The following is a 25884-nucleotide window of genomic DNA, read 5'->3' as shown; positions in this document are numbered from 1 at the left end:
CTTACAGCCCCGTTTGCACCACCCAAATTATGTAAAGAGGCCCAGAATCCAGCTGAAAATGCCCAGTGCAGAATTTTCCTGTTGGAGGAGAGCCCCTTGCTCAGGCATCCGTGCCATGGCAAAGTGTGGGTCTTAGGAGCAGAAAGTGCCATGTTGGGAATGAATAGGGACAAGGTGGTGCTAAGCCCTGCCTATCCACTATTGGTGTAGGGTACATTAAGGACCCTAAACTAGTGGTGGAATTGGTCCAGAGTCTGCTGAGATCCTATACAAGTAGTAGAAGTTGCAGCAACCTTGGGAGAGTTCCGAAGGAGGCCTGGCCCTGAGAATCGTGGAGTCCTAACTGGCCCCTTTATGCTTCCCATTCTGTCCTGCCCTAAAGCATCTGCCTCAAGCCGTCGACCTTGTTGACCCCCCTGCATTTTGAAACTATAGGGCAGGATTTTCCAAAGTGCTCAGCCGTGGTCTAACTCCGCTCCCACTGGAAAAACTACCACTGACCTCCGTTGGAACAGATCTAGGCCAGTGCTGCGCACTTTGGGAAATTTCATTCATGTTCTGGGTTGTCTGACGTGCTCCTAAAGTGGTGAAGACTAGTATGAGAAACTAAAGTACCTAGTCCAGGCTTTGGACTAGCCACGGACAGTCTTGGCACTGAGCGAACAGATGCTGAATTGCTGAAGAAATGAGAATTATGGTGAGGGAGACTACACTATATGGGCCATGGATGGAGTCTTACATCCAGGCTTGCATCGAGTAGTCCATTACCGCAGAAGTGTAGACCCATGTGCTATTCAACCTGAATAAAAGAAACAGATTTGGGGCTCTGGTGTAATGGCGGCATCACCCAACAGCATGATGATGTCTCTGGGAGATTTCATAAGGATCTGATCTTCTGTTCCTCAAACAAAATGGATAAATATGAAACTAAATCATAAATATAGTTCTTTGTCAGAGTAGTTCTGTCTCAGAGCCACAGTGTGGAGCAGAACCTTGCTGTGTATGTTCATACAGGGCCTGACACAATGAGAACACCATCCCTGCCTTTAAAGAACTTGCAATATGTCTTTTTTGTTAGAATATTATAACAATACAGTTACTGGGCCATTGATTTTTTTTTCTCATTTTCTTTAGTTTATAGAGCTAGTCAAAAACGTATATTGAAAATTCAAAAACTTTGGAGTAGTTTTTGATTTCTCATGCAAATGTGCTGTTTTTAAAGCAATTTTCAAAGTGGCTGGAATTTTTCAAAAAGTGCAACGTTTCCATGAAGAAACTCTTCACAAAAATATTAATTAGTTCCATTTTTTTTATTTTGTAAAATAATAAATATTTCAACAATTTATTAAGGGCTAGATTGTCACTGCTTCTACTGTGCCATGCAGAAGAGTAACAACAACACTTATCAGTAGATTGCAAAGCACTTTGCAAAGGAGGTCAGTAACACTATCCCCATTTTACAGCTGGGGAAACTGAGTCACAGAAACTTGCCCAAAGTCACCCAGCAGCAGAACCAGGAATCAAATCCAGGCCTTCTGAGTCCCCGTCCAGTGCTCTGGATACTAGGTCACATTAACTCCCTGCTTGCTCCGCTTTTGATTCAAAGCCATGGGAGGAGACTTGTGCTGCCCCTACCCTCCCCCGTTACTCCACTCAGAGAGCAAGACTGAGGGAAGAGAGGGGAGGGAAGTGGCCTCATGAGCCATTCCTCCAAATAGATTTGCAGTTCTACATAATAGTCATTAGAAACCATCCCAAATGGTGTTAGTCAACATTTTTTGTTGAAATGTTTTTTTTCTAGGAAAAATACCATTTTCATCTAATTTGGACCGTTTTGAAAAAAACGAGTTGATTTAAGATGAAAATTCCAATGCAAGGAAAAATATTTCAAAATGGAAAAATTTTATAAGTTTGGAAAGTTTGTTTTGTTTTATGGGTTTTTTTGTTTTGTTTTTTGGAACATTTCCAAATTTTCACTTCAGAGTGTTTAGATTTTATTTTTCATTTTAAATGTCAACACTTCACTACATCACTCATAGCACATACTGTGCACAGCTAGCATATGCTCTACTACTTCTGATGTTATGATAGCTGAAATAATCTTATTTTAAATTATTAAGGGCATCTGCAATTTATTACTAAGTGAAACAGATTATTTTTTCTAGATGAAGCGTTTCCTGTTTGTTTTAATGAAACAGTCTGACACTTTGTCCTGTGGTCCCATTCTGTGTCTATGCAGCCTCTAGCCCGTGTCACAGGATGCCATGTAAAATATTCCAAATGTCAATAGAGTGTGCAGGCAGAATTCAAACTGGGTGTCCAGAAATAACGTCACTGTCCCTTGTGACACGGCCCTGAGAATGCTAGTAGATAATTGCCATTCACTTCACTACACACACACAAACGGGTTGGATATGTTGACACTTACAGCCCTTAAGGACGGCTTGGTCTGTTGAACTGTTGCTAAAAGCTAGTTCAGCTGTGTCAGTTCTGCCTGAATCCGTTCACCTGCTGTGTGTTCAAGAGTGTACATTTTACAGAGCCTCAACTCAGTCATGTCTGTTCTCTTCCTTGGAGAATGTCACCGCTGTGCTTGGTGGCTTTAATACCCTACTGATGCCTGACACTCATTTCATTTACCCGCTTCAGGCTCCTGTGTTCTACATTGTGAAAGCTGACACCTCTGGCCTGAGATGAAGAAATGGTAGTGCTTTAAACCTCCAGGCTTTTAACGTGTGTGTTCCTTGAACAGCTGCATAAGATGAGCCTGCTTCTTTCACCTCTATCCTCATTGCAACTAGCACGTAGGACTGGGAGATTGCATTTGTGCTTGAATGCAACACGGAAAGGATATGACGCCATCCATCTTCCTTTGTCTAGGAAGGAATCTAGGTCCCAAGAGCTACCAAAGCCAAGACACATTTCCTCCTGTCAGTTACACAACCAAAGGAAATGGAAGTGATTGGGGGTTGTATGTCGAATTTAAAAATTACCAAACGGTTCAGCACAACACATGCAACATAAAGGTGAACAATGTACAGATACGTGCAGTAATGCTATGTATCCAAAATTCCTGTGATTCTTTAAAGATTCTTTTCATATCTAAATTTTTAGTAGTAGCTGCAGCATTGTGGGAATGCTTTGGTGCCTCAGTCACGGACCAGGACCCCACGGGGATAGGTGCTGTACAAACACACAGTTGAAAAGATGGTAGATAGATGGTCCTTGCTCCAAAGAGCAAGCATTCAAACAAACTTCGTTTATTTGATCAACTTCAAATTGTGGAACAGAAAAACACTTCAGCGTGTTCCAGAGACCGGTTCTCACCATCTCTTCTTAAGTTAATATATGGGAAAATATGATCTACTCTTTGCACCTGTATTTTGGAAACATGACCCATGGCCCTGATTCTCTTGATGGAACAGATGACGATGTTTTGTGTTAACCTACTGAAATTGGTTGAGTGCATGTTTTATTAGGCCACAAAGTGATGCTGAATACACCTGAGATTGTCTGATTTGTTTTAGTTGTTGCATCACATAAAGGGGGAAAAATACAAATTGAGCCTGAGGTTATAGACATAGGAAGAAAATAGCAAAATGAAATTCATATGAGATGCATTTTTGCATAGGAGGCAAAAATAATCTGAAACACTTACAGCCGTTGGGAGGAAGAAGATTTAGGAAGCAGGGGTGCTGAAGGAGACCTGAAGCAGGGGTGATAGTAGACAAAAATTAGACATCCATTTGGAATGCACTAAAAAAGGCCAGTGCAACTGGGATCTGCAAATATAGAGCTATATAGTTCTGGTGTGATCACCTCTGGAATGCTGTGTTCAATATTGGGCACTGCGTTATCAGGGTGACACTGACAAGGGAGGGAGGACAGAGATGAGCAATTGGAAAATGATCACAGGGTCAGCGACTTTCAGAGTATAAGAAAGATTAAAAGTACTTAACGTGTAGAGCAAGATCTTCATCTGGTCAAAATTAGCTCTATGGAAGTCAACAGAGCTACAATGATTACACAAGCTGTGGGTCCCGCCTGTCCAGTTCAACTTTGGCTATTAGCAAACATAAAGTGTGAGAGATCCGCTTAGGAGTCTACAACTAAATGAAGGGTGTGAAATACCAAGGAGGAAGATAAAGGGTTTAGTGTAGTGCACAGAGATGTAACAAAAAGTAGTTGGATGTAATTAAGGAAAGAAAAAATTCAAGTGAATATCAGAAAGAAAGCCTCCTAACAGTGAAGTGCAATAGATGAGACCTTTTAAAACTAGATGAGGTGAAATGCGAGTACAAATTTTCGGTAGGAAGCAATACTGCATTTGTGTGGAGATTGACTTCAGTAGGTGCTGAGGATACTTATGACAGGGTCCATGATGATTAGCACTTCCCCAGTGAACTAGGCAAATAATGTGTTTCTCGCAATATGCAACATTTACCATGTGCCTCTTAAGTTCAAAAACCCAAACTCTACAATTCATATTTGCCTCCTGTTAATAATCAAATATTTGCCATTCTCAGTTCTGCAAAACTAGTCAATGGAACTTCTCCTTGGCAAAAGAAGCTCACCGGAGTAAGTGTTGAATTTCTAAGGCAAACTGTTTCCGAGCACCGAGGAAGCCAAAATGTATGAAGTTGATGTTATTTTTATTTAAAAAAAAAAAAATTACAAAAAAATTTGGATGTGCTTTTCTGGAACCCCCAAAGGTTCATCCTGTTTTTTGTGATTTGTTTATAACTTCCCAGGAAATTTCTACCCTGACCAATGATTTTACATGCCAGTTTCCAGGTGGATTGGTTTAGTCTGGGCACCATTTGAGGATGGTGGGGGTTAGTATAGACCCTTAGAAACATGTTGGAAATTCTGTTTTAATGTAAGAGGCAACATGCTCCACTGGACAGGATGTTGGTGTAAGAGTCCTGGGTTCTGTTCCCACCTCTTCCTTCAGCCTGTGATTTGCTCTTTGGCAAATCACTTTGCTTGCTTTGTCTATTTTAATTTTGAGCTCTTTGAGGCAAGATGTCTCTCTCACTATAGGGATGTCTTCACTACAGAGTTCACTTAGGTTATCAGTGCCTGGGTTAGCCAAGCACAGGTGTGAGGAGCCACACGGCAAAGCCAGCTGCATTCTCTCATGTGTATTAATAGGACTTTGGGAGGCATATCTTTAAAAAACCCTGAAAATCAAACATTTTATCATTTTCCAAATGAAACATTTTAGTTTATTAAAAATGTTTTGTTTTAAAATTTCCTTTTGATTTTATGAAAGAAAAGAATAAAAATTGTTCAAAAAAGGCTCAACATCAGAACAAAAACTTTGGGTTGAATGAAACTTTTTGTCTTTTTTGGCTGCCCAGGAACTGAAAAATCCATCATTTGCACAGCAGTAGCCAGGGGCAACACGTGAGGCGATTTCCACACTGGAGCGGGAGGTGTGTCTTCCAGCTTAGGTAGACATACCCATGCTAGTTCTGACTGGGCCACTCTGCTAATAATAGGTGTGTCACTGCAGCGGTGGGTGGTTATGGGTGTAGGCTTTCAGATGGTATTGTGCTCAGCGGGCTAGCCGTTTATGCTACTTGTGCCGCTTGTTTTTTAGCATGCTAGCTCAACTGTAGCTAGCATAGCTGTGTATCCTCACGGTGGGCATTACATCTCCAGATATACCCTGTATGAGAGCCCACGCTACCTCTGCAATGAAGACGAGCCCTGTGTTTGCTCAATGGAGTCCTGAACTCCGTTAGCGCATGCAGGTGCTCCTGGAATACAAATAATAGCTGTGAGATCATTACCGCTTCCCGATAACACATCCAGGAGTAGCAGAATGGGGTGTTATGTTCGCAAATGGGAACAAACTGTAAATCATTATCCATGACATTTTGAGAAATGGAGATGACTCTGAATTTACTAAAATGACCAATTCTCAATTTATTTCACAGCTCATTAGAGAGATGCCTATAATAAATTACCCAACTATCCTGCCAGGTCCCTGGTTCATTTCATGCTCTGGATTATTGAATGTGGAGAAGAGCTGCTTAGTCCACCTTCATTACACTGTGTACAGCTGACAACCAATGGCTTGACATGGCTTTTCACTTTCCCCAGGGCTATCCCCGGCCCCACGTGCTCTCTCTGGCAGCCAGCCCACAAAGGCTCTGTGATCTATGGAGGCACAAAGGAAGCACAGCTCTCTCAGCAGCAGGCGTCCTGCTGACTTCAGCTGCCTGTCACAAGCCCAGGATCTGTGTGTGAAGGGGGAGAGTTGGATCACTTCCGCATTACATCTCTAAGCTAGGGGGAAAGGGACAGCACACCAGAAGCCCTCTTTCTTGGTGGCAAAGGAGCTCAGGTTTAGGACCGCACTGTTCATCCTGAAGATCTTTTGCTCTCCTTAGCAGTGAGCAAGGGGGGTAGAGGAACGACTGTCTCCAGCTGTGTGTGTTTGTTCTTTTCTGGGCAAAGGTGATGAAGAAAACAAGCCCTGGGATCATTCCCCTCCCCGGGACAGAGCTGCACAAGATGGTTAAGCCAGGCGTGGAGTCTAGTAACCCCATGACCCCACTAGGCTGGGAGAAATAAATGGTGCATGGCAAGATGGTAGATTTCTCCTCCCCCAGCTCCCTTATCCATTGCAGCAGTGGGCATCTTCAGGCCTGTGTGACAATCCTAGATGTCCCAGGCGCACAGCTGTTGTTTGTCTGTTGTGTGGTCCCAGCCTACCTGTATTCTGTTCTATAAAGGTTCTTATGTCCCACACATCGCTGGAGTACCTAAGCACCTTCTAACAGTGTGACTAACATCTGTCGTGTGTGTGTTCTCTCATTCTCTTGCCAGGGGATGAGGGGGGGGGGGGAGGGAATATATGCCATGGAGTCCTTTTTGTTTGTTTTGGAATTTTAAAAAATCATTTAGGGAGAGAGACATGTTTCTATATGTTTGTTAGAGAAGTCAATGCCAACAGCAAGGTTCCATATAAACTGTCCTCAGGCTTCCATCTCTCAGGTCCCCCCATGTCAGCTGTGTCTTTGTTCTTGCATGTCCAATCACATTCTCCTCTGCAGTCACAGTTCTTGGGGGTTCATGGCAAAAAACCATGACTGATTTGGGGACAATGGACAGATGGTAGTAGATTATGTTTTTATACTGAAAATCAAAGTTTCAAAGATATTCCTCTTGGGAATTTGGACAATGTTGACCAGCTCTAGTTCCATGTCATATCTCCCTCCCCCAACCTCTCCCCTCCCTGTGACAGAAGAAGAGTATCTCCAGAGGGTGGAAAAAGCTCCATGAAACTTCTGATTGTACATTCCCTGAAGAGGACAGGTCATTGTAAGAGTAGGTCAAAAAACAAAAATCACAATCTTTTTACCAAAAACGGGGACAAATTTTGGTGAGAATTTTCCCATTTTTCAACCAGCTCGATTCATTGTCATGCCAACGGGACTAGTCCCTTTCCCCGGGCTAATCATGTACCATAATTCTGGCTTTGTGGAGGGTTCATTGAATGAAATTACTTCCTCCTACTTCCCTTCAGGGTTCCATTAGATTTGGTCTATACACACAAATTGCATGGATTTAAGTAAATCTGTTACCACACCGACAGTTCTACACTACAGCGTCAACCTAGCTCTGTAAGTGTCTACGCTAAAATGTAGCTCCCACTGATGTAAGTCACCCACTACGCCGACTCATCTCCACTCTGCGAGAGGCCTAGCACTTAGGCCACTAGAGTTAGGTCAACGTAGCATAATTGTAGACACTGTGTTCCTTACATCACCTGTGGCTGTCAGGAGGAGCGGCGGGACTCAGGGTATCCCTGTCCCATGTTGACAGCTAAATTGGTGCAAGCACTTTTGGTGATCACCAAAAGGAGTGTAGTGTGGACATACTAAACCGATTTTATTACTGTGGTGGCTGTACATCCACGTAAGTTAGGTCAACTTAATTTTTAGTGCAGACTTGCCCTTACACAAAAGCAGAATCTAGCTTTCTCTTTGTACTGAAATATTCAAGGCATTGTTGCTTTTCAATAGTACTTGAAAATATTACGTCCATTCAGGCACCTAAATCATGGGACCAGATTTTCAAAAGTGCTCATCACTCATTGAGAACAATGATATCTAAATGGGAGGTGAGTGCTTTTTTATAAGCAGTATATCCTAGTGGCTAGAGCATTGGATTGGGATTCAAGATACCTGGTTTTTATTCTTCATTTTGCCCAGGGCCTGCTGGATGACCTTTAACAAGCCATGCCACTTCCTTGTGCCTCAATTTCCCCACCCTGCAACATGGAGCTAATATTCACCTCCTTTGTAAAGCACTTTGAGATCTATGTATGGAAAGCACTGTATAAGATGTAGGTATTATTATAAAATCATTTATCTACAGTCCATCATATACAATTGATAATAATGTTAAGTAAAAAAAATCCAAAACAGTTCCACGGATCTTTGACCAATATTTTATGATTCTCATGTAAATATTTTTAGGGTAGCAGAGGGAGTGCAACCCATGGAACAGAATAATAGGATTTCCTTTTTCTCCAAATTTATGTATCTACAGCCTACTTTAATTGCTTTACTATAACGATATAGTGATAGGATGTTAAACTGGTATGAATAATTCAGTGCAGCACAGTGACAAAGTCATCTGCAAAAGATGGCTTACAGTGATTACTTACTGCATTTTATAGGTATTTTAAGATGAGTAGAAATATAATGTGTGTGGTGTGTAAAACACTGCAGACAGTGCAGTGCAAATATATTTACTCTATTACTGGGAGGGTGGAAAAACAGAAAAGTCATGGGAAGGCACTTGAATAAAACATTTTTTTTATATCCCAGGAATGCATGATCTCCTGTTCCAGTAAATGATGAACAAAGGATCTTTTGAGAAATATTCCTATCCAGAGCTAATTGCTTGTGCTGTAGATGCATTTGCTGTTTATGAAAAAGGAAGACTTGAAGGTATAGTGCTTTCTTCTAGCAGGCTAAGAAATACAGTGCAATGTTTACACCAGAGACACATACTGAGGCTTTCATGCACAGACTGCCTAGATCTGAAAGGTGCTGGGAATTTGCAGTAGAGCGAATACTTTGAATGCAATCATTCCTATTGGTTTGCTTCCAGAAAGCAAACCCTTCACCACCTCCCTTCTGAGAATTGTCACACTGTGAAAAGCATCGTTGGGGATAACTGCAGGAAGTGGGAAGAAGCAAACTGGGCATGATGTTTTTTTTCTTCTTCCTTTAAGAAACATGATTTTGGTTAGGGGACTGTTCAAACAACTACTTTTCCAATTCTATTTGTTTCTTTTCAGCATGAAATATCCAAAGCAGCTCGTGTGGTGGTAAGAGAGCTCTGCTTTCTTTTTTTAAACTGTCTGCCTTCACAGCTAGGCATCCAGTTTAAATTAAACCCAAGTTGATAGTGACTGTGAAAGTTGTAGCTGCTAGTATCAAATAATTATGGCGGTCCCAACCCAGATCAGGACTCCTTTGTGCTAGGTGCTGTACAAACACATAGTAAGAGACATTATCTGCTCCCAAAGACCTTACAGTCTGAATAGACAAGACAGACAAAGGGTGAGAGGGAAAATAGACATGTGAAGGGACTTGTGCAGGTAGGGATAGAGCTGGAATTAGAATGCAGTTGCTATAAGTCCCCGTCCAGCAGCCTGTCCAATGGACCATGCTGCCTCTCTAGTCAGTAGCTGAAGGTAGCTCTTAGAGCTCTCTAAAATAAACTGGTACTCCCATTCCAGTTACTAGAGGACAGGAGTCCACTCCACAAAAAGCAAGGTCAGAAATAATACCAACCTGAAGCCTCATTGGCACTCTGTAGAGACACAGACTGAACGGGCATGGATCCCAAAAAAGTCATTCTTCCAGGCCAATATTTAAGCGGACTGGTAGGTGGGAGCTGTGAGAGAAGCAGATTTTTCATTCCAGGGGCAGTTTTGTGATTTTCAAAACTTCTTCTGCTCCAAAAGAAGAACAAAACTAAAAAGTTTCAAAATTTCCCAGGAAACAAGATTTTAAAAAATATGGTTTGGGGGTCAATTAAAATGTTAAATTTTCACAAAACTGATTTTTTCCCAATGTTAACCCTTTATTAGTTTATATTATATTTTAGAATATAAAATGAAATGAAAAGTCATTTTGAAACAAACATTCTGAAAAGGTGAAAACACTTTCCCCCCCCCATTTTTCTCGCTAAACGAATTTTCGTCAAAGATGACACATTTCTGCAAAACGTTTTGCTTTTGACAAAGCAGCATTTCGATCGGAAAATTTCTGATCAGCTGTGCTGGTGTGGCAGTAAGGGAGAAGATTGCATGTTTGCTTATAGTGCTGGGTTTGTCTTATAAACAGAAAGACAGGACTTCAGCCACCAGACTTGCTAATCCATCTTCTTTCATAAGAACCTACGTTCATACACACAAGGAATGTATGTCCCTCTAAGGTAAGTGTTCATTTGTGCATGCAGGTGACTGATGCACTTATATTTATTATTTTAATTGACATTCATACTTAAAACTGGGTGGGAAATGGTTTTCTCATTGAATAAAAATGTCTGAAATTTTTCCCAGTCCAAATTGGAACAGAAATTAAAATTCTGAAAAGGTTTGCAAACAGAAATCCTCCCCGCCCCTTCCCGTTTTTGTTTCAGGTTACACTAACTGTTTTGTGACTGACTTTTTTTTTTTTTTTTTTGTTGGTACTGCAATTAGCTTTAATTTTGAACAAAGTCTTTTCCAAACGGAAATCCATTTTTTTTGTTCATAAAATGTCAAAATGGGACACTTGGATAAATTTGAAGCTTAAAAAAAAGTTTAAACCCTCTTTTCCTGCAAAATATTTTTGTTTCAGCAAAGTGGTATTTTATGCTCCCTGCTCTCCCATGCACTAATAAATAAATAAATAAATAAAATCCTGACCAACTCTGTGCATAAGGTCACAGATTTAGGACTTTGATTATATGGAGTAATTCTGATGTTCTATAGAACATGTGAGCATGCTGATACACCACTGGTTGCTTAATGTTATTCCTGGGAGAATTATATGAAGTTAATTGTCAGTAGTGATGCAGCAGAAGTGGCTTTATTTGGAAGAAAGTTCTCTGTGGCAGTGCAGACAATAGTACTGCTGAGGGCCTATGAGAAAGTAGAGAGCACAGATGTGGCCCCTGTATTGCTGACAATGAGACAATGATAAACAGAGCTGGTTTTAAAAAGAAGTTGGTAAAAGTTTTGAAAAATTGTGAGGAATTTTGCAATTTGTTTTCATGATTTTTTTTTTTTCTTCACGATTTGAAACTTGAAAACTTTGATCAGCCCTAATAAAATTCCATACGTGCTATAAATACATATGTGCCAAGCTGATTGATTGGTTTTAGTTGCATTCTTGTGGAAGGCAAATGAGTGACTGTGGTTTGCAGATATCAGTTGGAGGGTACTTGGTTTGATTTTTTGTCTGGAGAGGGCACATGGATGAAGAGGGTCGTCTTCTGGATTGTGTTGAGATAGAAGGCAGTTGCCTGTTGAATGGGAGAGCTGGGGATGGTAGAATCATAGAAGATTAGGGTTGGAAGGGACCTCAGGAGGTCATCTAGTCCAACCCCCTGCTCAAAGCATGACCAACCCCAACTAAATCATCCCAGCCAGGGCTTTGTCAAACTGCACCTTAAAAACCTCTAAGGATGGAGATTCCACCCCTCCTTAGTTAACCCATTCCAGTGCTTCACCAACCCCTGATGAAAAAGGTTTTCCTAATATCCAACCTAGACCTCCCCCACTGCAACTTGAGACCATTGCAACATGTTCTGTCATAGGCTGTTCTCAATGGTAGCAGAACTCCATCCTCCCTGGAACCCCCTTTCAGGTAGTTGAAAGCTACTATCAAATACCCCCTCACTCTTCTCTTCTGCAGACTAAACAAGCCCAGTTCCCTCAGCCTCTCCTCATAAGTCTTGTGTTTCTGCCTCCTAATCATTTTCATTGCCTTCCGCTGGACTCTCTCCAATTTGTCCACCTCCTTCCCGTAGTGGAGTGAGGGGGGCCAAAACTGGATATAATACTCTAAATGTGCCAAATAGAGAGGAATAATCACTTCCCTCAATCTATTGGCAATGCTCCTAGTAATGCAGCCCAGCTATGCCATTAACCTGCTTGGCAACAAGGGCACGCTGTTGACTCATATCCAGCTTCTTGTCCACTGTAAACCCCCAGTTTCTGCAGAAATGTCGCTTAGCCAGATGGTCCCCAGTCTGTAGTAGTGCATGGGATTCTTCCATCCCAAGTGCAGGGATGTTTGAGGCAAACCTCAAGTTTTGGTTATCCTTCTGATAAGGATCTGACTACCTGAATTCTTTTTCCAAGCAGACCACCTGAGGGTTTGCCCATGACTGACTGGTATACTATCTCAAGGTTACCATTGTGTTATCTCATATATAACAATGGGCAAAACTCAAAAGGTTTGCAGGGCTTGTTTTTTTTACATAAGCATCTGGAAGTTCACTTGCATTTGCAGATCTTCTCTGATCTCTATCCAGTCTGGGTCTGAAAGATTGGTTAGAAAATCTGATGAGGACAGCCAAGGCTTCCAGGATCTTCCATTTTCAGTCAGTCCACAAATACCATACAAACAGCTTCTCTGGTAGTTATTTGGTTCCTAGAAGCATCTGAAAAGTGGGAAAGTGTGCAAAAAATAAACATAAATGAGGGCAAAAGTTATCTGGATTTTACTGAACTACAGAATTATTCAGTATAGGTTCGTTTTGAGGAAAGGTTTGGAGTCAGTTTTACGTTTGAAGCTTCCTTTATTTTATCTGATTCCTTATACATGCAGTAAAGTCTGTCACCATTGCCAACTCATCCATAGGAAGGGAAAAACACCAGGTTTGGTTTAGTCTACTGCCGCTTAGAAAATCGTCTCTGAAGCACTTTAAACATCCCTCTGCATTAAGCAAGTCCTCATGTGAATCCTATTTCATAATTATTTTCCCATTCAAATACAAGCAAAAAGTATCTTCATTCTTCAGCAACACACTAGAGGGGGGAAAAAGAGTGATAAAGTCTTGATCTAATTGTCTTTCATTTTTCCATTCTATTACCTTTTATTCAGTGCATTTACCCCTTCACCCGTTAAAATAACTGTCTGACGGTGACATTTCTTGTTGAAATGATGTAGATATGCTAAGTGGAGTGTGACAGATGAATTCTATAATTTGAAAATCTACTAGCTATTAGGTAGCGAGCAAAGCCTTTTGCCAGCTTTATTGACTATTAAAGCCACATTTTATAGCACATGCTGCTCAAATGACTTAATTTTCCATCTTAAAAGCCTGATTTTTAAAATCTAAAATAGCTTCCCTTTGGGACCAGGTGGGCTATGTAATTTTGGGATACTTATGCATAACATCTCAGAGAAATTTTCTGTTGGTGTTGTTAAAAAATGTTTTTCACCTACTTTTTGCATTTAACATTTTAATATTTCTAGTGTACAGAAAATCAAAACCTCACTCAGTGGCACAGCATACAACTGCCACTGGCTTCCTTTCAGACTTATCTTTGCCAAAGCAACTGGTGATTAGAGTACAAATAAAGGGACAGATCATAAACGTGTATAAACATACACGTATTAACATAGCTCTGTTGACATCAGCTATCCTGAGTTACATCAGCTGAAGTTCTGTCTCAAAGTCTCTCTTAATTCATTTTCTTGCTTCTGTTCCATTTACTCAGAAGGTGAAGAGTTTAACCCTCTTTCATAACTGCTGATCTATTCTTCCTCAAAGTTGTGTCCAGTTTTCATTACCAAAGTTTATGCTCATCCTTTTGTCCCTTTATTTTAAGTGATGAAAGTACTATAAGTTCATCTTGTATTTATTGTGATAGAAAAGACCATAATAACTATTATTATTATTATTTTATTATTATAACTTAGTTATTATAACTATAATTATGCATCTCATGGCCATGGCATTGTAATTAACATTAATTAAAGCCATCCAGTTACCATACCAAAAAGTTAATTGCCAAATTTTGCATTTATAGGTAGACCTGGTTATTATTTTTCTGTTTCATGAATTGAATGGTGTGTTTAGGATAAAGGGCTAGATTTCAAACTTGGTTACTCTTGAATAGAGCAGTCTGAATAATATTTTTTTCAGTTGACTGGTGTATCCCCTCCCCCCACCCCCCAAAAAAAAATCAGTGGGAAAAATATTTCAGGTGAAGAGAAATTAAAAAAAAATAATTGGTTAATCAAAATTTTAAACAAAACAAACCACCATTTTGAGTCTAACCAAACTTTTTCCTTTCAAAATGTTTTGTTTTGATTTCAAGCATATTTTTAAGTTTTAAATATTAAAAATAAAATAAAAATGAATGTCAAAATGAAAAAAAAATCACTTCAAATTGAAATATTTCATTTCGGAAATATTGAAACAAAATATTTTGACTGGAAAAAAAAATTGAGAGTAATTCAGTGAAACCAGCACAAATTTGCAAAATGCTTCATTCCCGCTGAATCAGGATTTTTCACAAAAAAGGTGTTTTGGATGAAGAATTTCACCCAGCTTTACTCCCAGGTAAATCCATGGTTACTTTACTAAAGTCAGTGGAGATGCTTTGAATTTATACAATAGCTGATAAAAATCCATCCTAAAATGTTTAGAACTTTTTGCACTATGCTAGCAGATTTCCATGTACTCTACTCTGAAAACTTGTTATGTAAATATCACTTTATTCGTGTTATGAATCAACATCCCATCTTGTCCTGTTGGAACACTGGAGTTGCTGCTATTCAGGTGAGATCAAGGTCCTGACCACCTGTGATCATTAAAGATTCCTTGACACCCTTGGTCTAAGGGGTTGGTTGGCTGGTTGGTTTGTTTATTTGTTTGTTAATTCTGTGACCTAACCAATGTCATGAGACATTCTATAGAGCAGAATTTTTGTCCTGTGGAAATTCTTATATTTTGACATTTGGTTTCTTCCTGAATTGGGAAAAACCTATCAAAAGATCAAAACTTCTTAGGGGGAAAAAGTATTCCAAAAAGTTTCGATTCAGAAATGTCAACATATTTGTTTAAACATTTTTTTCCCCTGAAATGAAAGGTTATGATGTTCCTGAACTGGAACATTTCATTTTGGGTTGGGTTGATGTGAATCTCTGTGTCATGAATCACCTGAGCTGCCACAGTGCCTCATGGGATTTGTAGTTTTTGGATCTTCGTGCCCCTTTCATCCTTATAGGCCTTTCTGCCTGACCAGATTACATCTACCATGATGAACAGTGGTCTCTCTCTCTCTCTGAGAACATCTCCACAGCAAAAGAAAACCTTTCAGCAGCGAGTCTCAGAGCCCAGGTCTACAGACTCAGGCTTGTGCTACAATGCTAACAATAGCTGTGAAGATGATCCTGATTGGACTCTGAAGCCCAGCAAGGAGGTTGATTCCAGACTGCAAACTCCAGCATGAGCAGGAACATCCACACAATTATTTTTAGCACTGTAGCGTGAGCCCAAGTCTGTAGACCTGGACTCTGAGGCTTGCTGCTGTGGGTGGGTTTTTTTCTTGCAGTGTATATGTACCCTTTGTGTCTGAGCTGCTGGGGTGTATTCTGGGACTACCATGTTTTGATTTTCCTACTGGAACATTCCACCGAAAACTATCTTTTTTCCATGGAAAATTTCAGTGTTGTTGAAACCCCATTTTCTGATGGGAAAATCTTTTTATTTATTTATTTATTTTTTAAACTTTTTGAGTAGCTATAGTAATTACCTTCTGCCTACCTAATTGGATACCGTATGCATCACTTCCTGTTCCAAAAGGTCATGTACTGTTGCTATTAAGCCCCTTTTCACCCTAGAGGTGGCTGCATTACCATAGTGAGTGAAATAATCCCTTCATCTGTTTATAGATTCTTAGGTCAGAAGGGACCATTGTGGTCACCTAGACTGAACTCCTATACAACACAGGTCACGGAACTTTCCAAAAATAATTCGTGGAGCAGATCTTTCAGGAAAAAAACCCATCCAATCTTGATTTCAAAATTGTCACTGGTGAAAAATGCATCACAACTTTTGGTAAGTTGTTCCAATGGTTAATTACACTCACTGTTAAAAATGTGTGCCTTATTTCCAGTCTGAATTTGTCTAGCTTCAACTTCCAGCTGCTGGACTGCGTTGTACCTTTGGAAGGGGTTGGTCCTACCAAGGCATGTGTGATGACTATTAGAGAGCAGCTCTGGGCCACCTAGGATTTTTGAACATGGTAGAAACAGATGCATAGTACCATGGAAGGGATTACTTTATGGGCTGGCATTTAGCAAAGGATAATTGGTAATCTGCAGGTGTTCTCTTGTAAGAGGCTCACAGCGTAGAAATGCAGTTCTCAGGCAATCTAACTGAAACAAAAAGAACATTAAGAGAGAAATTGATTGTTTTGCCTCACCTCAGAACTGTAGGTCAGATCTTTACCTGAATTAAAGTTCATAGTGCTACACTGACTTATTCCAGTTGATCTGGCCTTTCAATATTTGGGATGTTGTATTGGTTTAGTTCCAGTTAAATTGTACGTTTATTTGCAAGTAATTGCGCTCTTTTGGCACGTAAGGTGAATTGCAGCTTTAATTCTGTAGCATCCTGACTCATAGACTTTAAGGCCAGAAGGGACCATTGTGATCTAGTCTGATCTCCTGCATGTTGCAGGTCACAGAATCTCACCCACCCACTCCTGTAATAGACCATAACATCTGTCTGAGTTACTGAAGTTCTCAAATCATGGTTTAAAGACTTCAAGTTGCAAAGAATTCACTATCTACATTAGTTTAAACCTGCAAGTGACCCATGACCCATGCTGCAGAAGAAGGTGAAAAACCCCTGGGGTCTCTGCCAATCTGAGCTGGGGGGAAATTCTGACCCCAAATATAATGATCAGTCTAAAGTGATACCTTTATTGGAGAGAGATTTTTAGTGATATCTGAACATAATTAAAATCATGTAAGTGCTTTACTGGTGAAAACCTATGGCTATTTCAATATTAGCATCTCCGTTCGATTAGTAGCTGTTTTAAAAAGTATGCTGTGTAAGGTGTATTGGTGTTGGCCATGTTAATTTCATCACCTAACAATAAGCCATGCTAGTCTAAAAAGCAGATCAAGTTCAATTTCCTGGTCAGCTGTAGATTTCTTGTGTGCCCTTGGGCAAGTGCCTGATTCCCTCTGTGCTGTATAGCTGGTTGGAAAATGGGTGTTTTTTCTATGGAAAATTTAGGATTTTTTTTTATTCGTCAAATTTCCACAGAAATGCTTGACTTTTTGGTGAAGTATTTTAGTTGAAAACCAAAATATTTTGAGTCAAACCAATGTGATGCGTCATGGGAGTTGTAGTTCAGGTGCCTTAAACTTCCATTTGCCTCTATGGGCTGGGCTCTTTGGCTGGACTGCATCTCCTATGATGCAGCATTTTCTCCTCTCTGGGGGGGAGAGGAGAAGGGTGCATCATAGCTGTTCCTAGCTATGATGAATCATGAGAGAAATAATCTGGTGACAGAGCCAGGCAGAATGGAAGAATAAAGCATCCAAACTACAGCTCCCATGAGGCACTGCAGCACCATTTTGAATGAAAATATTTCAGGTTTGGGCTGTAATATTTCAGTTTTTGAACAACTATAAACATTTTCAGTAAAAAAGTTGCATCAAGGCCAGAAATTTTACAGGGACCTTGAGGAATTCTTGACATTTTATTGAGAGGTTAAGAAATCTCAGTTTGCCAAGAAAACACCCCCAGAGTAAACCATAGCTTTTGCATCAATGGGGTAGCACACAATGAAGGGCAAAGTGAGGTTGAGCCTGTTATTTCCTGTTGTGTATTTTGTGTCTTGCCTTATTGCCTAGATAGCTGTAGCAACAGAGCGTAACTTGTTGCCATAGCAATAGAGTTAGACTATTAGGGGATAGCACAGCCAGTCCTGGCTGGCTTTTGTGTAGTCCAATAAAGACTTTTCATGGGTTTGTATCTCTCTGTATTCCGTGCTGATTTCTCTCTGAATGCAAGTGATTTCCAAGGATTTAACATAACATTTCCCATCACAGGCAGTGCAGTGCTTAGCTAACAATAATCATAGCTGAGAGTGAATTATCCAAGTCCTTTTAAATGCAGTGAATTTGGAAATAGGATATAAATGCAATAAATAGCAGCGTGGGACAGAGATTTTGCAAATTTTAGCTGATTGATTTATTATTCAAAAGTATTTAATAATCATCACCTTGTAGAAGGTAAAAACAGATATAAATAATAGTCACAATATGCAATAAATGAATCTCACTAATCACCTCACAATGCACCCTTAGCCCTTTTTAGCCTGAATAGGACAGATTGAAACACCTAATGCCTTTATACTAAGAACAGGAACAGCAAACCCCGTCCCTCAGCAATAAGGAAACTCCTAGCTTTGACCAATTCATCATGGAGCTGACAAGAAGACAAGAGGCCTGACACAAAGACCAATAAACCAGACTGACTCAGAGTATGTCCAGTGCTTGCTACTAGTTTGCTGTCAACAGAAGGAAATGGCAGATAGCAACATTGTGAGTTTCTGGTATATGGCACTGACATGAATTGCTCAGTTTTCTTTGCTGGTAACAAATGTTTTTACCACATCATGAGAGCAGAACATGGAAGGAAGGCTTTAACTCAAGACTGAGCGTCTGCCTAAAAATCATGCTGTAGATCAATCGCAAGATATGGACTCGATGCAGGAATCATTAGGTGACATTTTCTGGCCTGTGTCATGCAAGAAGTCATAATGGATGAAAATCATGGTACCTTCTAGCCTTAAAGTCTATGGATCTGTGTTCTTTACCATACCATACAGAAATGGCAAGCAGTGAGTGTCCTTTTCCAAAGTGCTCATCAACTGCAAATGGGGCCAGACTTTCAGAAAGCTTTTCTGTTTATAAAAAAGTTTTGTGTCTCAGTAATCTCCCAAGGCTCGCATCAATTGCAGTGTATCCAATGGGAAGCTGTGGATTGCCCCTTTCCAGTGGTGTAACACTTTGATTTCCAGCCCTGAAGAGTTGCAAGACATTAGACCTTAAAGCTGTCACTGGTCCAGAATTGAATATTGCCTATTCTCTACCTCCAACTTGGAGCGTAAGGAGGGAGGAAGAGAGTTTCATGTCTCTAGCAGGCTGCTGTCATGTTACTTTTTTTAATGCACCTGTTTAAAACTACTTATGGATTTTGACTATGTCCAGTGGAGATGGTGCCTCCGCTCATCCGGAGCAAGATGACTCATGCAGCAGACTGATTTGCAATCACTGAATGGTTAGCTAAGGCTAACCTCAAAATGTGTGTGTCTGCCTTTAAACTTTTAAACAATTGCCAGCCAAAGAAACCAGTTGGCTGCACAACTGCAAAGGTGCATTTTAAGGATTAGGCCTTTTCCTGGGCCCAGGGTTAGGACTCGGGGGCTTTTTTCCTCTCCCAGCTGCACCCAGCTACTTAGAAGTCTTGCCTACATCAGCTTAATCAGTCTGGTGGCTCCTGATTGGCTAGCTCTTTCTGGCCCTTCTAGCCCCTGGAGGACCAAGACTTGTTGGTTTTTCTAAGCGATGGGGGGAGACAGTCTGCAACATCACGTCACAGTTGGATTAGTGGGCAGAGTCCGGGTCAGATGCTCAAAGGTCAATAATTAATGCGGTCTATTTTATGGCCCTGCAACTTATGATATCGTTTTCCCTATCACATTACATTGACCCCCGTATGGATATATACATCAGTCATGTTCTGTAGTTATGTTTGTTGTATGTTTATTGTTATTTAATAATAGAAAAGAATTCTGTTGGTTTATGCAACACACACACGGTGGCTCTCCTGAAATTCATTGCAAAACAGTCATGCCTGAGTGAGAGCCTTTTAGATTTAAAGTTAAACTGTGGAGGCAGTGAGTGACGCGCTGTTCCTAATGTGTCAAGCCACAAGTGCTGCCTGTTGGCAGCCGAAACTTACATATCAGGTCTTGTCAAGGTTTCCGAGTCTACTATGGCAACTGTTTTATCTGTGTATGTCTTTAGTGCCAAACTACTTACCACAGAGTTGTCACACTGGGACTAATATAAGCAGCAAGTGTCTCCTCTCTTGTCCGCCAGTGGGCAAGGCAAGAAAATGAGTCGCTGACTTACAATTCTTCCCTGCTGATTTAGCTGCCCAGGAGAAGGTGCTTGAAAATGCTTCCCTTTTGTATGCTTGTAAGCTTGGCAAGTGGCTGCAATATAACAAAGCGCAAATGAAGTGGGAATAGCTGGCAATGGAGAGGATGGTGAGAAACGTGTCCTCCTTGAGTCATAAAGTTAGCTAATTAGGAGGGATCATGGCATTGCTGGATTTGATGCTGTTCAAGTTTTATCAGTATTGTATTGTATATCAGCCTGTATTGAAATCCCACTCTTTTCTGCGGTTTATATTAACTCATTCCTGGCTACCTCTTAGTATAAGATCATAGCATAGGATCACGTGCACCTCAATTTTTGTCCTTCTTGGTAAAATGAAGTTTACAATAAAAAGATAATTGTGGGAAGGAAAAGTGAAAACCAGCTCCTATTTCCACTTCTGCTTCCAAGGAGGCACTGTTGTCTTGTGAACAGGACATGTCACTGGGAGTGTGGTTGCCTTGTGTAGTGGGGGTACTCACCCCTGAAGTGCCCCCCTGCTGGCTTCGTGCAGCAATACAATCACCTCGGTGTTTCAGTTTCACCTAGTTTCAATATGTCTAATGAGGCTTGTGGGTATCCAACAGTGACCCTTCAGGGGTCTAGTTTATTTAACCCAAAGGTGGAACATTAGGCAAATAGGCCTCTGTCCCAGTGTCCTTAGCTGCAAGGGGAGGTGACTGAGTTAACTTTAGTCAATCAACCCCATTTATGTCCAGATCCCTTTATTAGTAAGGTCTTCTTAGCCTGGAACCCTCTTCTGGAGTCAGAGCTTCTTGTCATCCGCTGGAGATGGGTCTCTCAAGGTCTCCACAGATGTCAAACCACGATAACTCTTCCTCTGAAGAGCACATCATTCCTCTGATCTGGGACTTTGCTGCTACTTGGCGAAGTCCTTCCATAGTGATCAGGTTTCACTGAGACTTGGCTGTCCTGTCTCCTCTCTTTTTGGGGCGTCTCTCACCACGGACACTCTTCCTTGGTTTTCTTTCCTGGTGTGCCCCCGCACCAGGTCCCCCTGAGGTACCCTCTCTTTGGGAGCTTTCACTTTGTCTTCTGGGGACAGTTTCTCTCCCCAAAAGCCTCTGTTCACTTGCCAGCTTCCCCTCCCCTTCTTCCACTCTGCACAGTTCTTTTTATTTAGTCCATGCCTTCACTGTTATGCTTATAAGTTCGTCATTGAGTGCACCATTATCCTGAGCTATCAAACCTAAGTAGCTGAACTTCTGTAGTGACTGGCTCTCTAGACTTATCTCATTGTCTTCCTGCAAGGTATCCTCAAATCCACAGACCATATACTGTTTTTTTTTTTCTGTTGATTTTCATACCATTTCTTCAAATATGCATCTCAATCTTCCATCTTCTCTTTGCTTTCTCCTATGAGCACCATCATCTGCAAAAAGAATGCATCAGGAAGCCATTCCCTAGATGTTCTGTCATGCATTGAGCAAAAAAGACTGTGTGAGGAGCCTTGATGTCCTCAGACTCTTACTAGAAACTGTTCAGTTTGTCCACATGGCCTTCTGCCTGTGGTACTCAATGAGTCTGATATAGTCTTCAGATCTCTGATCCATTCTCATCCACCACCAGATGACTTCTCTTGGAACGTGTTCATCAGCCTTCTCAAGATCTAGGAATACTATGTGCAGAGTTGTCCTTGTTTTCTCTGTTTTTTCACAAGCAAAGAGAGTATCCGTTGTTGACTTGCCTGGCACAAATCCATACTGATTGTCACTGACCTTCGTAGTGTCTTATCAATACCTTTCTCCCAGTTCTACACTGTGTGGTGAATGAGTTTAATAGCATGGTAGTTACCACCATGACTTGCATAAAGGATAGCAGGCTTCATCTTTGCTACAACGGGATAGGCACATGGTTTTGTCAGTCCCACTCTGCTCGTATGTGTGGGAATGGCTTTGCATCGTTGTCTTTCTTTTAATCATCCTTATGTGGTGGGTGAAGTGTGTCCAACAATGCAGTTCTTTGATTTGATCTTATTAAACCACAGTCAGTTAGCCATACAGGATGTGTTCCAGGATGGATGGTAAAAAAAAAAAACCCAACAAAATAATGCTGTCAGTAAAATACTCTAATGAAAGTGAGTGAGGACAGGAAGTGAGCTTGCACTGACACAAACTGCTGGGTATCAGCACCCGTGCCTCATTAATCCACTCAGTCCCTCTCTCTCTACTCTGTGAAGTGGCATGATAACACAAAGCCATGATGAAATGCATTTAAACTTGCTGTCCATCCTTTCTGGCCATTCACAAATGCAGCTGCAAGACATTCTCACAGCTAAACCTCACAGCGTTCACCTCACAGTTGGGCATGTGTCTTATGTGCTGAGTTGGATGGAGAAATCGTCTGAGCTAGATTGTGCAAACTTTCCTTCTGCTGCTGAATTATTCACACACACAACACCACTCAAGTGAGTAATTAGACATTAGCTTGAAAAAAGATGGCTCAATGCTGCCTTTTAGGATGAGCTGCAATCAAGTCAAAATGTAGGAAGTGGGGTTTTGTCTCAAAACTAACACATCTTTTTTTTAGTCTGATTGACAAAGGGACCCTGTGCCTTTATGAAAGCCCATCCAGGGGCTCCCTCCTCAGCAATTAAAAGATTAGCAGGCACAACTCTTACAGTTTTACACTAGACAAGACCGGGCAAGGTACGACAAGTGAAGTGATGTAGCTGCCAGGACACGTGCTCCAGTAACAGCTACAAATAGAACCAATGTCTTGAGTTCAAGGCCTTCCCCACCCCTCCGCCTTTCATAGCCAGTCTGTCTAATGAGAGATGCTTCATGTGTCTCCTAGCACTACTAGAGCCAGCCTCATTACCAGCTCTTCACCCACCCGTGTGATTTGTCGACAATGATATCACTGAAAAGCTTTGGCAGCGAGTGAGGATGTGGATCAGAAATCCCAAATGTCACTTCCTCACAGTGGAGACACAACATCGTGGGCTGTTTTCTGCTGGCTCGCGAGGGAGTGTGTGAGAATGGTAATCTTGCTTTGTGTGGGTTTGAACAGCCAACATAGGGGCACGGCTATTTCAGAGGCTTTTGGGGGGGACCAGTTGCCAAAGATGAAAAGCCATAAGGAGGCTCTGAGGCTCACTGCTTGGAACACTTCAGTCACATCCTGATTCTCTGCAGCAAATCTAGTCCATTAGAGCAGAATAAGTCTTGGGGAATCTGATTACGGCTGGCTGGAAGTTGTCAGTGTCTTATACTGCTCGCTCCAAGCTGCACAGTGTGTAAAAGGGAATTTCCTCTGGCTGGTACCTACGTGAGTCCAGGAGCTGGGGTGTGGTGAATCACCACTTACAGGCTGAGATGCCTGCTAGAAAATAAATCAAGTCTGGTCATGCGTCTCACTGCCTGTATTCACAGATTTCTTGTGATTTATGGGCAGCTTGTAGCATTCTGCGCTGTATTCATTTAGCTGTAGATTCACAGGGAGGGATTCTACAGAGCCCTAGACATAAGTTCCCTGACACTGTGACCCTACCCATCTGATGTGGGTGCACTTCTGCTTGGAGAAGTTGTAAGTCCACCCGAGCTGGGCTAGTGGAGGGAGGATGCCACCCCCCTCTCCCCGACCATTGTCCTCGGCTAAGGTTGTGTTGGCAGGGTCCCTTGCCCCAGAGCATTAAGTTGAAGGGAAAGTTCACACCTCTCAAAGCTCTTGCCGTGCTGCCTGCAGCCTCAGACAGGTGTAACTGCAGGTGGGTCACATTCTCGAGTTTTTCTTGCCACCGTGAGGGCTAGACACTGACATTTTTTTAAAATGGCGCTTCTGAGGTGATGACGGACTCCAGGAACAAGGGCCCCGGCAGGTGCCTGCATTGTCTACCCGTAGTTTTCAAATTGGGGTATCCAAGCTCTTGGCAGGGGTATGTGAGAAAAACCCTGTAACTGCATACAATACATTTTACTTAATGAGACTCTGAGTCGTAAAACACCTAGGATTAGATTTCTATCTCTGATGGGGGTATGCAGTAGGCTACATTATTTGGAAAGGGGTACGCAGGCTAAAAAGTTTGAAAACCACTCTAACCCTTAATCTGGCCCTGCAGATTCCCTTTTGGAGTACCACAGAGGAAGCCATCGGTTGGCCCTCGGCTGGCTAAGTCTGACAGAGACGCTGGCTGAGCTTTATTGTGTGGACTGGTGCTCCTCCTCCTTGCCCTACCGGCTACCTAGCACCCTCTGCACAGCAGGTTGCTGCCTGTATGGTAAAAGGAACATTGCCAGTGCAGGATAGGGTAACAGAGACAACATGGTCTGAGGTGCACGTCACTGCTCTTCTAGCTGTAGCAACATTCACACCCACCCCCTGCCACGTAGTATGGCTGGCTGACATCAGCATTCAGTTAAAATATTAGTCAGCTGGGGTGCAAGCGAGACCTGCCCGTTGTCTCCTTACTGTATGTATTGTTTGGGGTAGCATGTTACCCAGTTGTCTCTCAGAACATTCCCTTGAGTACTATAGAGAGCCTCAGTTGGGCAGCCCAGCTTGCTTAAGGCTTAGTGGCTGCCACAACCTTTAGCTCCTCTGCCGTGCAGCAAACAAGGGCAAAAATTACCCATCATTAAAATATACACTGAAATCACTGGGCTAGGTTTTCAGTACCCAATATGGCTAGTCATGTCTGAAAATCTTGCACGCTACACTAATTAGAATGTTATTCCACCGAAGGCAAATAAGTTTAGGGATTTGCTTTGATTTCTGTAAAATTCCTAAAAGGCTTGATACTTGTGTGTTTTGCCATTGTTTCGTCACAGAACATTGCCAGTTCCCTTTGCTTGGGAAAGTGTGTTTCTAACTTATTCATCAGTCCAGTTTATAGATGCAGTTTATAGATGTGGTATGCAGTCCATAGAGAATATGCGTCTGTTACAAGTCTCTGTTTAAGAGGTTGTTTATTTAGCTCAACCTGTTAGGACCCATACTTTTGGTTCAGGAGGTCCCTGACACAACCCCGGTGTCACCCAAGTTGCTGGCTGTCACATAAGCAGGAGCTTATCCAAGTTACACATTTTTTCATCAGTACACTATGGTGTTCTATATCCATGTTTGTTTGCTTGTCCAGGCAGAGGAAGGTGAGAGGGGCCAGAACTCCACCCGCGAAGCTTTGTAAAATCCAAACTGTCACTGACAGTCTTTAGACACAGATCTTTCTTCGCCCCTTCCCCCCCCCCCCCCCCCGCCCATTTTTGTAAAAGACTGGATCCTGTTGCTGCACCCCGTGATTCTGAACTTTCTCCAGTGTCACATGAAACTAGTGATGTTACACTGCAGAATTAGCACATTGGACTACCTCTCATTCAAGAGAAACTGCCAACTGTAATATGACCCAGTGCTGAAAACTGGCACCAATTGCAGTAATGTTCAGATGTAATTTAATGTCTAGCCATCTTCCAGCTGTCTAACATTTGTTAAATCATACATTCACACTGGAGGGGAATGGGGGATTGGGAGGGAGGGCTAACAATCTGTGTAAAATGTCTGTGTTTCTCTGTCTGTTCGTTTACCTTCCAATCCTATTTTCAGTTGCTCACAACTTTCATCATCAGCAGGAATTTCCCTTGTTGGGTGTCTGCCTGGAGGTGACTAACTCTGGAAAGGGCGGAATACAACCTGTTTCACCATT

The 25884-nt window shown here is 41.6% G+C and overlaps 1 protein-coding gene across 3 annotated transcripts in view; it reads left to right on the top strand.

The window, feature by feature from the left end:
* The first annotated feature begins 8887 nt into the window (after positions 1–8887).
* The window catches only part of TECRL (trans-2,3-enoyl-CoA reductase like), a 130315-nt gene continuing 113318 nt past the window's right edge, over positions 8888–25884 (top strand). For 2 of the 3 annotated variants that reach the window (XR_010921496.1, XR_010921495.1), the window contains exons 1-2: positions 8888–8972; positions 10380–10470. The gene's annotated coding sequence lies outside the window, so the exon portion shown is untranslated. The remainder of the gene's footprint in view (positions 8973–10379; positions 10471–25884) is intronic. The other variant, XR_010921494.1, reaches the window with a different exon arrangement.

This window comes from Emydura macquarii, unplaced genomic scaffold (genome assembly GCF_026122565.2).
Source record: "Emydura macquarii macquarii isolate MOO-44397 ecotype Brisbane River unplaced genomic scaffold, CSIRO-AGI_Emac_v2 contig_1790, whole genome shotgun sequence".
Taxonomy (NCBI): domain Eukaryota; kingdom Metazoa; phylum Chordata; order Testudines; family Chelidae; genus Emydura; species Emydura macquarii.
The sequence above is the reverse complement of the archived record's forward strand: the minus strand, read 5'-3'. Positions and strand labels throughout refer to the sequence as shown.